This window comes from Trachypithecus francoisi, unplaced genomic scaffold (assembly GCF_009764315.1).
Source record: "Trachypithecus francoisi isolate TF-2019V2 unplaced genomic scaffold, Tfra_2.0 Lachesis_group14, whole genome shotgun sequence".
Lineage (NCBI taxonomy): Eukaryota > Metazoa > Chordata > Mammalia > Primates > Cercopithecidae > Trachypithecus > Trachypithecus francoisi.
The window spans coordinates 13,150,093-13,161,518 of NW_022681459.1; the positions used below are offsets into that span (position 1 = coordinate 13,150,093).

The 11,426-nt window shown below is 38.7% G+C and overlaps 1 pseudogene across 1 annotated transcript; it reads left to right on the forward strand.

Annotated features, from left to right (window-relative positions):
- Positions 1–1,332: 1,332 nt before the first annotated feature.
- On the forward strand, positions 1,333–1,703 carry LOC117095629 (annotated as a pseudogene). The gene has a single exon (XR_004442115.1). The product of XR_004442115.1 is annotated as a 60S ribosomal protein L37a-like (transcript).
- The last annotated feature ends 9,723 nt before the right edge of the window (positions 1,704–11,426 follow it).

Genomic DNA, 11,426 nt, shown 5'->3' on the forward strand with positions numbered 1-11,426 from the left:
CTTTTCCTGGGGATGTCAGCAACATGGCAGAATAGGAGACTCCTGACTATTCCATCTCTCACAGACATACAAGTAAACACCTACACATGAATTAGTTCTCTCCAAGAGGATGCTAGAATCCAGTTGAAAGTCTCCCCCACACTAGAAGACTGAGAAAATACCCACATCCAAACAGGTAGGAAAAGCAGAGACACACTTGCACTAATCCTACCATAAGTACAATGCCTTAAAATTAGGAAGGAAACTCCAACTCCCAGCTTCTTCCAGAGGGTTGAGAGACTTGTACCACGTGTATAGTGCCCAACTTTTACAGTTCCTGTGGGAGTGCTTTGATCTTAAGTCACCATGCTTGAAGAACAGTGGGGACAGTGCATTGGAGGATTTTTCTCAAGCACAATGAACAAAGGGACTTTTGAACCATGTGAGAACTCCCAGCTGCTCTAGCCCCCAGAGATCAGCCCAACTTCTAACTTCCCACTAAAGAGGGTTTGGCCTTACACTTTTCAGGGAACTCCCTGTGGCTCTGGCTTCTAACAAGCTGGTATCTGGGAGCCTAATAAGGAGCATGTAAGGATTAAACTTCTTTGAGTCTAAATCAGAAAGAAGGCACAGGGAGTGCCTTCTTCCCTTGCTGTCTCCTGTTATAAATTTCTGCAATCTCTCATCGGAAAGAGAAGGGTGGACCTCTCCATGTCTGTATGCCGCTATCCTGGATTGCTTTCACGATAAGATCATACAAGGCTCCCCCTACAAGGAGGGTGTGAAACTTCTGCTTGCTTGAACAGGAGTGTGGGCATCACTTGCACTTTCTCCCTTGGCTTGTTCCAGTGATAATTTCAGCCCTACCATATCTCCATGGAAAGAAGTTGGACGCCTCCACCAGCAAGAATGAAAGGGGTGGCACTCCTCATGCTCTTTTTCTCAGTTTGCTCTAGAGATAAACTCCTGAAATATTTCATTGGAAGGAGAGAGGGACCTCTCCATGACTGAAAAGGAAAGTGAGAAGTCCCTGACCCTTCTTCCCTGGCTTGTTTCAGCAGTAACTCCATACCAGAAGCCTGTCCCTGCTAGGAGAGTGAGAGACTTTTGCTTGCATGAACAGGAAAGTGGGCACTCTCTGAAATACCTTCTCTGGCTTGCTCCATCAGTAAATACAGATCTGCAAATCCTGGAAGTAGTTTCTGCAAGCATCAAGCACCCCACCTTTTATAGTTTCCAACCAGGTACTGGCTTCTAAATAACCTAGATCTTGGAGTTAATGGAGCTCTACATTCCTGAGTTTCCTAAGTTACAGAGAACATAGAGGTGACTTTTAAAGTTGCAAAATTGCTCTTTGGGCTCGGACCTAGTTCGCGGCGAGATGGCCAAACGTACCAAGAAAGTCGGGATCGTCGGTAAATACGGAACCCGCTATGGGGCCTCCCTCCGGAAAATGGTGAAGAAAATTGAAATCAGCCAGCACGCCAAGTACACTTGCTCTTTCTGTGGCAAAACGAAGATGAAGAGATGAGCTGTGGGGATCTGGCACTGTGGTTCCTGCATGAAGACAGTGGCCGGTGGTGCCTGGACATACAATACCACTTCCGCTGTCACCAGAAAGTCCGCCATCAGAATGACTGAAGGAGTTGAAAGACCAGTAGACGCTCTTCTACTCTTTGAGACATCACTGGCCTATAATAAATGGGTTAATTTATGTAACAAAATAAAATAAAATAAAATAAAGTTGCAAAATTTCGGCAACTATTTCCACAGGTCCAAAGTGAGAACTCTGATCAAGAATACAAGTATCTCTCTCAGTCACTCACCTTGGTGTACAGCAGAACAAGTTTGAGATAAACTCTGGCTGTCAACTTCTCTGGAAAGAAGGAACTGGAACATATCTAACACCCCAGCCTCTTCAGCTGCATTCTAAGGAACTGACTTCTGTCCCACTTCTCTCAAGGCAATAGCATGACTCTCTCTAATTTCTTGGGGGACACTAAGAACAAAGACATCCGGTTAGATGAGTACAAGGAATTTAGAGGCACCAGGAATCTCTGGCTGGGCTGATTGGGGAGAAACATCTTTTACATGGGACCAGTCTAACAAAATTGGGAGAGATGGTTCTTTTATCTAATGCACAGAAACAAACACGAGAGTCAAGGAAAACTGAAGAATGATGGAAATGTGTTCTAAATATAAGATACATCTCTAGAAGCCAACCCCAATGAAGTGGAGATATGTGATTTATGTGACAGAGAATTCAAAAGGACAGTCATAAAGATGCTTACTGAGATAAGGAGAGCAATGCATGAACAAACTGAAAACTTTAACAAAGAGATAGAAAATATAAAAATAGCAGCTCACAAAAATAATTGAGCTGAAGAATACAATAATGGAACTCAAAAAATTTAATAGAGGGTTTCAACAGCAATCTATATAAAGCAGAAGAAAGAACTAGCAAACTTGATGACAAGTCATTAGAAATCATCCAATCTAAGAACTCAAAAGACAAAAGAATGAAAAAGAGTAAAGACAGTGTAAGGGACTTGTGGGACACCATTAAGTGGAATAATATATACATTATCAGTGTACCAGAAGGAGAAAAGAAACAGAAAGGGACAGAAAACATTCAAGGAAATAATGGCAGAAAATTTCCTAGGTGTGGAAAAGAAAATAGAAATCTGTATCTATGAAGCCCAATGGACCGTTACAGGATAAATTCAAAGAGAGACACACCAAGACACATTACAATCAAATTGTCAAAAGTTAAAGACAAAGAGAGAATGCTGAAAGCAGTAAGGCCAGTGACTTGTTACATACATGGGACCTCTAGAAGACTGTCAATGAATTTCCCACAGAAATCTTGAAGGCTAGAAGAATGATATATTCAAAACTAAAATTAAAAAAAGAATCCTGTCAACCAGGAATACTATACCCAGCAATCCTGTCGTTTAAAAGGGAAGAAGAGATAAAAACTTTCTCAGACAAACAAAAACTGAGGGAATTTATCACCATTAGACCTACCTTACAAGAATGCTAAAAGTAGTCATTCAAGCTTAAGGAAAAATTGTTAAGTAGCAACATCAAAATATGTTAAAACATAAAACTTTCTGGTAAAAGTAAGTATATAGTTAAACTCAGAACACTCTTAGACTGTAACAGTGGTGTGAAAATAAATTTTGTTTCTAGCATGAAAATTAAAAGACAAAACTATAAAAACAACTGTAGTTACACTAACTTGTTAAGGGACACAAACTAAACATTACAAAACATATCAAAAAAAAAAACAAATGGAGAGGAATAAAAGTATAGAGTTTGTACAAGTGGTCAAAGTTAAATCATTACCAGCTTAACAAGTGATGTTCTTAGCATGTTTTATATAAGCCTCATAGTGGCCAAAAAAAAAATTCCTTAATAGATACACAAAAGATAAAAAGAAAGGATTCAAAGCACACTGCTATAGGAAATCAAGCCACAAAAGACAACCATAAGAGAAGAAGAGAGGAACAAAGAATCTACAAATTGACCAGAAAACAATTAACAAAATGGTAATAGTGAGTCTTTAACTATCAATAATTACTTTAAATGTAAATGAACTAAGTCATCCAATCAAAAGGCATCAAGTAGCTAAATAGTTTAACAAAAAAGGACTCAATGATATGCTCCCAACAAGAGACTCACTTCACCTCTAAGGACATCCATAGACCAAAAATGAAGGGATGGAAAAAGTTATTCCATGCAAATAGAAATCAAAAGAGAGCAGAGATAGCTATACTTATATCACACAAAATAGACCTTAAGTCAAAAACTATAAAAAGAGATGAAGACGGTCATTTTTTATTTTTATTTTTATTTTTATTTTTTTTGAGATGGAGTCTCGCTATGTCACCCAGGCTGGAGTGCAGTGGCGCCATCTCGGCTCACTACAAGCTCTGCCTCCCGGGTTCACGCCATTCTCCTGCCTCAGCCTCCCGAGTAGCTGGGACTACAGGCGCCCGCCACCACACCCGGCTAATTTTTTGTATTTTTTTTTCAGTAGAGACGGGGTTTCACTGTGTTAGCCAGGATGGTCTCGATCTCCTGACCTCCTGATCCGCCCACCTCGGCCTCCCAAAGTGCTGGGATTACAGGCATGAGCCACCGCACCCAGCTGAAGAAGGTCATTATATGATGATAAAGTGGCCAATTCATCAAGAAGATATAACAGTTGTAGATATGCATCCATCCAATGTTGGAACACCTAAATAGGTAAAGCAGTTATTAATAGATCCAAGGAGTGAGATAGACGGTAATATAATAATAGTAGGATAATTAAATACTACACTTTTAACATTGGACAGATCATCTAGAGAGAAAATACTGGACTTGAAGTATGCTTTATTTATTGATTTATTTTGAGACAGGGTCTCTTTTGCCCAGGCTGGAATGTAGTGGCACAACCATGGCTCACTGCAAACTCTATCTCCCCTGGCTCAAGTGATCCCCCCACCTCAGCTTCTTGAGTAGCTGGAACTACAGGCATGCACCACCATTCCCAGCTAATTTTTGTATTTTTTTTGTGGAGATAGGGTTTTGCTGTGTTTCCCAGTCTGGCTGCAAACTCCTGGGCTTCAGCAAGTCACCTGGCTTGGCCTTCCAAAGTGATTACAAATGTGAGGCACTGCACCGGCCCTGAACTACACTTCAGATCAAATAAGCCTAACAGACATTTATAAAACTTTCCATTCAACAGCAACAGAATATAAATTCTTCTCAAGTGCATCTGGAACATTCTCCAGAATATATCATATGTTAGGCTGAAAACAAGTCTTAACACATTTAAAAAGATTGAAATAATTTTGAGTATCTTTTCTGACCACAATGGCATAAAACTAGAAATCCATAACAAGAGGAATCTTGAAAAATTCCCAAATATATGAGAATTAAACAGCCTGTTTCTGAATAACCAATGGGTCAAAGGGGAAATTAAAAGAGAAATTAAAAAATGTCTTAAGACAAATGAAAATGGAAACACAACATACCAAAAGTTATGGAATGCAGCAAAAGCAGTCCTGAGAGGGAATTTTATGACAATAAATGCCTACATGAAAAAAGGAAAAATATTTCAAATAAACATTGGTGAAAATGGGATATCCACATGCAGAAGAATGAAATTGGATCATTTTCTCACACCATATACAAAATAAACTCAAAATGAATAAAAGATTTAAATGTTAAGACCCGAAACTGTAAAGTTGCTTGGAGAAAATGGGAAAAGCTCCATGTCATTGATCTGGACAATGATTTCTTGGATAGAACTCCAAAAACCACAGGCAACAAAAGCAAAAATAGACAATCGGGATTGCATTAAATTAAAAAGCACAGCAAAGGAAACAATTAACAGAGTAAAGACACACCCATGAATTGAGAGAAAATATTTGCAAAAACTTAGACATCTGATGAGGGCCTAATATCCAAAATATATGAGGAACTCAAACCACTCAATAGTAAAAAAAAACCTGATTAAAAACTGAGTAAAAGATCTGAATAGACCTTCCTCAAAAGAAGAGATATAAATGGATAACAGATATATGAAAAAAATGTTCATAATATCTAATCACAAGGGAAATGCAAATGAAAACCACAGTGAGATATGACCTCACAGCTGTTAGAATGGCTATTACTTAAAAAGAGGAATGATGAAGTTTTGATGAGGAGGTGGAGAAAAGGGAACTGTTTATTGGTATGTAAATAAGTATAGCTATTTTGGAAAAGAGTATGGGAGTTCTTCAAAAAATGAAAAATTGTATTGCCATATGATCCAGCAATCCCACTTCTAAGTGTATATCCACAGGTCTGAAATTGATGTCAAAGAAATATTTGCACTCCCCTGTTCATTGCAGCATAATTCACCATAGGCAAGACATGCAAAATTCACAAAAGCCAAGATATAGAACAAAGGAATGGTTAAAAAATGTGGCAAATATACACAATAGAATGCTATTTAGCTTTAAATAAGAAGGAAATACTGCCATTTGCAGCAATATGGATAGAGTTGGAGGACAGTAGATGAAATTATCTAGGCACAGAAAGACAAATGCTGTCTGATTTCTCTTATATGTGGAATCTAAAAAAGTTGACTGTACAGAACTAGAGAGTAGAAAGGTGGTTACCAGAACCTGGAGGAACGGGGAAAGGGAAGATGTCGATCAAAGTGTCTGAAGTTTCAGTTAGATCGGAGAAATAAGTTTTAGTGTTCTATTGCACTTTATGGTGACCACACTAAAAAAAAAATGTATGTATATTCCAAGTTTAAAATAATAATCTTTAACATTCTCACCACAAAAAAATTAGTTAGTGAGGTAATGAATATTTTACTTAGCTTGGTTGAAACTTTAATGTATACATCAAAACAAAACAGCATATTCTATAAATACAGATGATTATTATTTGTCAATTTTTAAAAATTTAATCTTGGCACTTAGGGCCCTCCATGGTCTTCCATTTTTATTCCTCTCGATCTCTTTGATCAAATTTATATTCTAGCCAGAGAGAACTACTTATTATCCTCATATTTGACCTAATTCTCTGTTGTTCTCTGCTTTAGTCAAGGTTTTGCCTTTTCTGGAGTACTTTTTTCTCCTCCATGATTTAATTTTTCAAATTTTGCCTTTCCTTCAAAATTCGGTATAAATGTCATTTCTTTCACAAATTTTTTCCTGTTAAACCCAGAAAAATAATCTCTCTTCCCTCTAAATCATTACAGTACTTTATTAATTTTTGTTTTGAGGGTTATTTTCTTGAGTTATCAGGAAAATATTATTTCTTTCAGTATTATCTTGAATTACAATTAATTCACTGTCTTAACCTCCTTATTGAGTGGAACTTTCTATAAGGGCAAATTCCAGGTTTAACATTTTTTTCATTATCTTGCACATAGGAGGAAATTGGCAAATAAATGTTTATTGTCTGAGTCATATTGAGGAGAGGAATGGAATTTGGAGCAAAGGACATAACTTATTTGAATATATTGGAAAACATACCAATCTAGAATTTGTTCTTTAAAAAAATGAGTTAACAAGTGAGATATACAGCAAGATTGAGAGGTTCAAGGACTGACACATTTCTGTGGGATATTCTGGTTTGACTTCCAAATCACCTCTGGGTCAAGACAGTGGAGGTGTTTTAGAGCTTAAAATAGAAGCTTATAGCTCCGTGAAAAGTATATCCCCCCATTATTGCTGCAAATATATAGAAAATGGAATTAGCACACGCCTGTAGTATTGCAAGCATGCTTAAAGACAGACTTTCTGTTGCCTTACCCTCTTTTGACCACAGATGGCCATATTAAGAAAATACTTATCAAAAATCACAGAGCTCTATTCTTTATCTGTTAAAATGGTAGATTTTAAGGATATGGTCCCTTCTCTACGGTGCTTTAATATTTGCTAAATGTGTATGTGCACACGTGTGTGTGCACTTCACATCTTAGCCAGGCATACTGGAAAACTTGTACTATAGTTTTTGTTTATTTTTAACCTTCCTCTCTATTGCCTTCCACTACCACCATTTAAATATACAAAACGGTCACTGTGTGAGATATGGCCATTATGGTGCTAGCTCTTCTATGTTGTTTATTAAATATGTCAGCTCCCTATAGTGAATTGGCATTGTTTTGCTCTCCCACTTACTACCAAAGAAATAAAACAAATGCCCCCAAGCAAATAATGTAACACATTAACCCTCATTGCATTACAGAGATGGAAAAATTTATCAATATTAAGAGCTGAGCATAAGGGGAAGATGCTTTGTCTTACTCCAAACCTGGGGACTTATCCTGGGGGGCACCAGGTCTGTGCAGTAGCTCCCATCTCCTTCCCCATCCCCTCACTCTCCACCTGCACCATTCATCTGAATAAATTAGCCTCACTGAGAAGAAGATGACAGCAAAGACCACACCTGCAATGTAGTGTGACTGCCAGCTTAGTAAGGGGTTGCCAGGGAAGCGGTTTTTAAAAAAACAGGGGAGGAGAATTGTCAGGGTTTGGCTCCTTGTGAAATTTGCCTGTCAGAACAGATGATGCGTTTGGGCATAACACACTCCAGTTTCTTCTTCTGGCAGTTTCTCTTCTCAGTTTCAAGGCTTTCACAGTTTTGCTGCAACTTATCCTTTTAAGGGGCTTTTCTTCTCACATTTCTCCATTGACTGTTCGTCCACAGAGGTGACAGATTATGTTGAAATTGTCTGCTTAGGACTGATTTGCTCTACAATCAGGCCAGTCAGGACAACAGGCCCCTCCAGCATCTGCCCTCACTGCCTTGTTTTCAGGACACCATCCCATCCATCCTTCAGTTTGTCTGGAATTGGAGGGGATGTGGAGGTCTGATGTTCAACAAGCCCTGATCAGATTAGTTCAGAGGGGAGTGGGCTTTTTCTGGAAAGGATGTGAATTTTGGAGGTGCAGGGAGAGCAAGGAAACGTAATACAGACGTGATCATGGTGTACTGTTAGTGGGGGCTGCCTTGTCTCTTAAAATCTTGGGGAACTTTTCAGTTTGGAATAATGGGTGAGTAGTTAAGGCTAGAATATGAAGTATTCATCCAGAAGTGTTCATTGGAAAATGTTATACTAGCTTGTGTCATATAGGTATAGAGTTTCTGCCCATTGAACCTCACCATAATGTTAAGGAACTAAATCTTATTATCCTCATTTTATTAATAATGCAGTTGAAGCACAGAGAAGTCACACGGGTGGTAAGAGTTGGCATTGAGGCCAGGCACAGTGTCTCACGCCTGTAATACCAGCACTTTGGGAGGCAGAGGCAAGTGGATCACGAGGTCAAGACATCAAGACCATCCTGGCCAACATGTTGGAACCCCGTCTGTACTAAAAATACAAAAATTAGCTGGGCGTGGTGGCGTGTGCCTGTAGTCCCAGCTACTCGGGAGGCTGAGGCAGGAGAATCGCTTGAACCCGGGAGGCAGAGGTTGCAGTGAGCCAAGATTGCGCCACTGCACTCTAGCCTGGAGACAGAGCAAGACTCAATCTCAAAAAAAAAAAAAAAAAAAAAAAGGGTTGGCATTGTAATGAAATCTGGAGCTCTCAGCCTGGTCTATAGATTTTTCTAGTATCTAATCTCCCAAGAAGGTAAAATTCCATTTCTAAAGTATCTGGCCTTGCTTTCTTTAAATAATGGATAATAAGGATGTGGGTGGCGGGGTGGGGGGAGTGGACCTCTGTGAAGGAAGAATTTAAATATCCAGAGGGAGAGAATGCCTCTTTAGATTTGGAGTCTCTGTGATAAGTAGAGCTGCTCCTTTAATTTTATTTCAAAGTTAAAATGATAGTAGTGAGTGGAGTAAAGGCACCAATCTAAGACCTGTTTTCCAATGCTCTGCGTTCAGCTCTAAAACAAAGAGAATTTATCATTTGCCTTCATATACTGTGCTGTGTAGGTACCCAGAGACAGCAAAATTCCAATTAAAAGAGTATCGATTGCTCATAAATTAATGCCATCCATTCAAAATCGATGGTCACTTAATGTCTTTCAATGATTTTTATTGTGAGTCAGCTCAGCCCTTGTACTTTGCTTATTAAATGTTCCAGTATAATTGTATGCCTATTTAACATGGGTGATTCTTTTCCTATTAACATATGGTTTTCGATTTTCATCCAGTTAGCACTATTAGTCATTGCACATGAAAGTTAGTGGAATCTAACAAACTCTAACAACTTCCCTCACCTACTCTCAGAGATAATTTATGTATCCCTCATTCTCCTGAGCACAAAGCAGGTAAACGTTTTCAATTAAACTGAAGAGAAGAATAGAAGTTCTCCAGACTAGTAAAAAAAAAAAAAAAAAAAAACCCACAAAAAACCCCAAACAAATAAACAAACAACCTCCCCCACAAAAAAAAGAAAACCCAAAAGCAAAAACAAAAAAAACCCCCCAGGAAACTAAAGCATAAAAATGTCAGGGGAAGTTATAATTGGATCCATAGGGGATATCATTTCATTGCCTATGAGCAAAATCATGATCTAATGGTTCTCAGAGACACGGGGTACTCGACGTCTGTGAGGGGCCTGTGGAATCCCCCAGAGCATTGTGCTATTAAGTAGGAAAGGGAAGCATATTTGGAAGCCACCAGATGTCAGGCTGAAGTCTGGCAGTAAAGGGAGCTGACTAAGCTCAAGGAACATACATTTCAGGAGACAGATGTGATCACTGTATGAGGTTTGGGTGAAATTTATCTTCCAGTTCAATGACTGGACTGGGACTGTGAGGTAACCTGTGGCCAATCAGGATATGCCTGTGACTAATGTTAATCCTTCAGACTCCTGAGATTTCATCCCACTTCTTTGCATTGGTGTCACAGCTAGAGTCCATGAAGGATAAGCAACCAAGCAGCTTCTGCCTGCTTTGACACTTCTATTCTGAAGAGAGCTGTTCATTTATTTAGCCAGTATCTACTTTTGGCATTAGTTGCTTTTCAGTGAAGTTGAGGGGCTGGGAAAAAGAGCAGAATTCCGGAAGAGGAGCGCATCAAATGGGAACATTCCTCAGGGACCAGGCTCCTCACGTTCTGATCCTGGGTCTCTCACACATTGGTTGCAGGTCATTTAATTTCTCTCTGTTTGTTTGCTTATCTATAAAGAAAGTTGTACCAAATAGCACATCCCTTCCAGAGCTAAAATTTGTTCTACTACGGGGTCTAGAATAGCATCCTCCAACTGTTTTGCTCATGTACTTGCTAAAAGAATTTTTAAAAAGGGTATGTACCCCCACATTTTAAAGATGACATGCCATAAATTTAATTAGTTACAAAAGTTGTAGTTTCCAGCATATTGTCTACTACATAAGCGTTTTAAATACATGTTTTTCAAAACAGTGGATTTAGCTCATTCAGCTTATGATACATGTCACCACATCACCTAATTAACAAAGCCAGTTCTTATTGTCAGATCATTCAGCCAAATAAGACTTTTATCTGTCAGAAAAAGTCTGACTTTATTTTGTAATTTAAAAAATACATTAACATGCACTCTGCTGACAGTCATCTCATTTTGGAACTCTAATTCTAGGATGAATAACCAATTAGATACTTCGAAAACCAGTCAGCCAGCTAGCTAAAGCAGGGATCCTTGCCATGTGTTGACCAGCCCTTAATTTCTTAACTTATCCTTAAAGTACTAGTCCTTAAGAGCAATGTAGTCTCCAATTGTCCCTTTGTTTAGTGGCTCTGAGATCTGTAAACAATGGGACAAGCCACTGTGTCAATTTCAGATTGAATGAGAGATACGCTTTTCTTTTGGAAAGTGGGAGAAGGGTCATTATGAGATGGGAGGTGGGAAAAGGAGAACTAGTAGCCTGTAGACACATTATTAGGCAAACTAATTTTAGAAACAATGCCTTTGGAAGTTGAGAATCAGAAAATGAATCTGCTTAAAATCACTCTGATGTGTA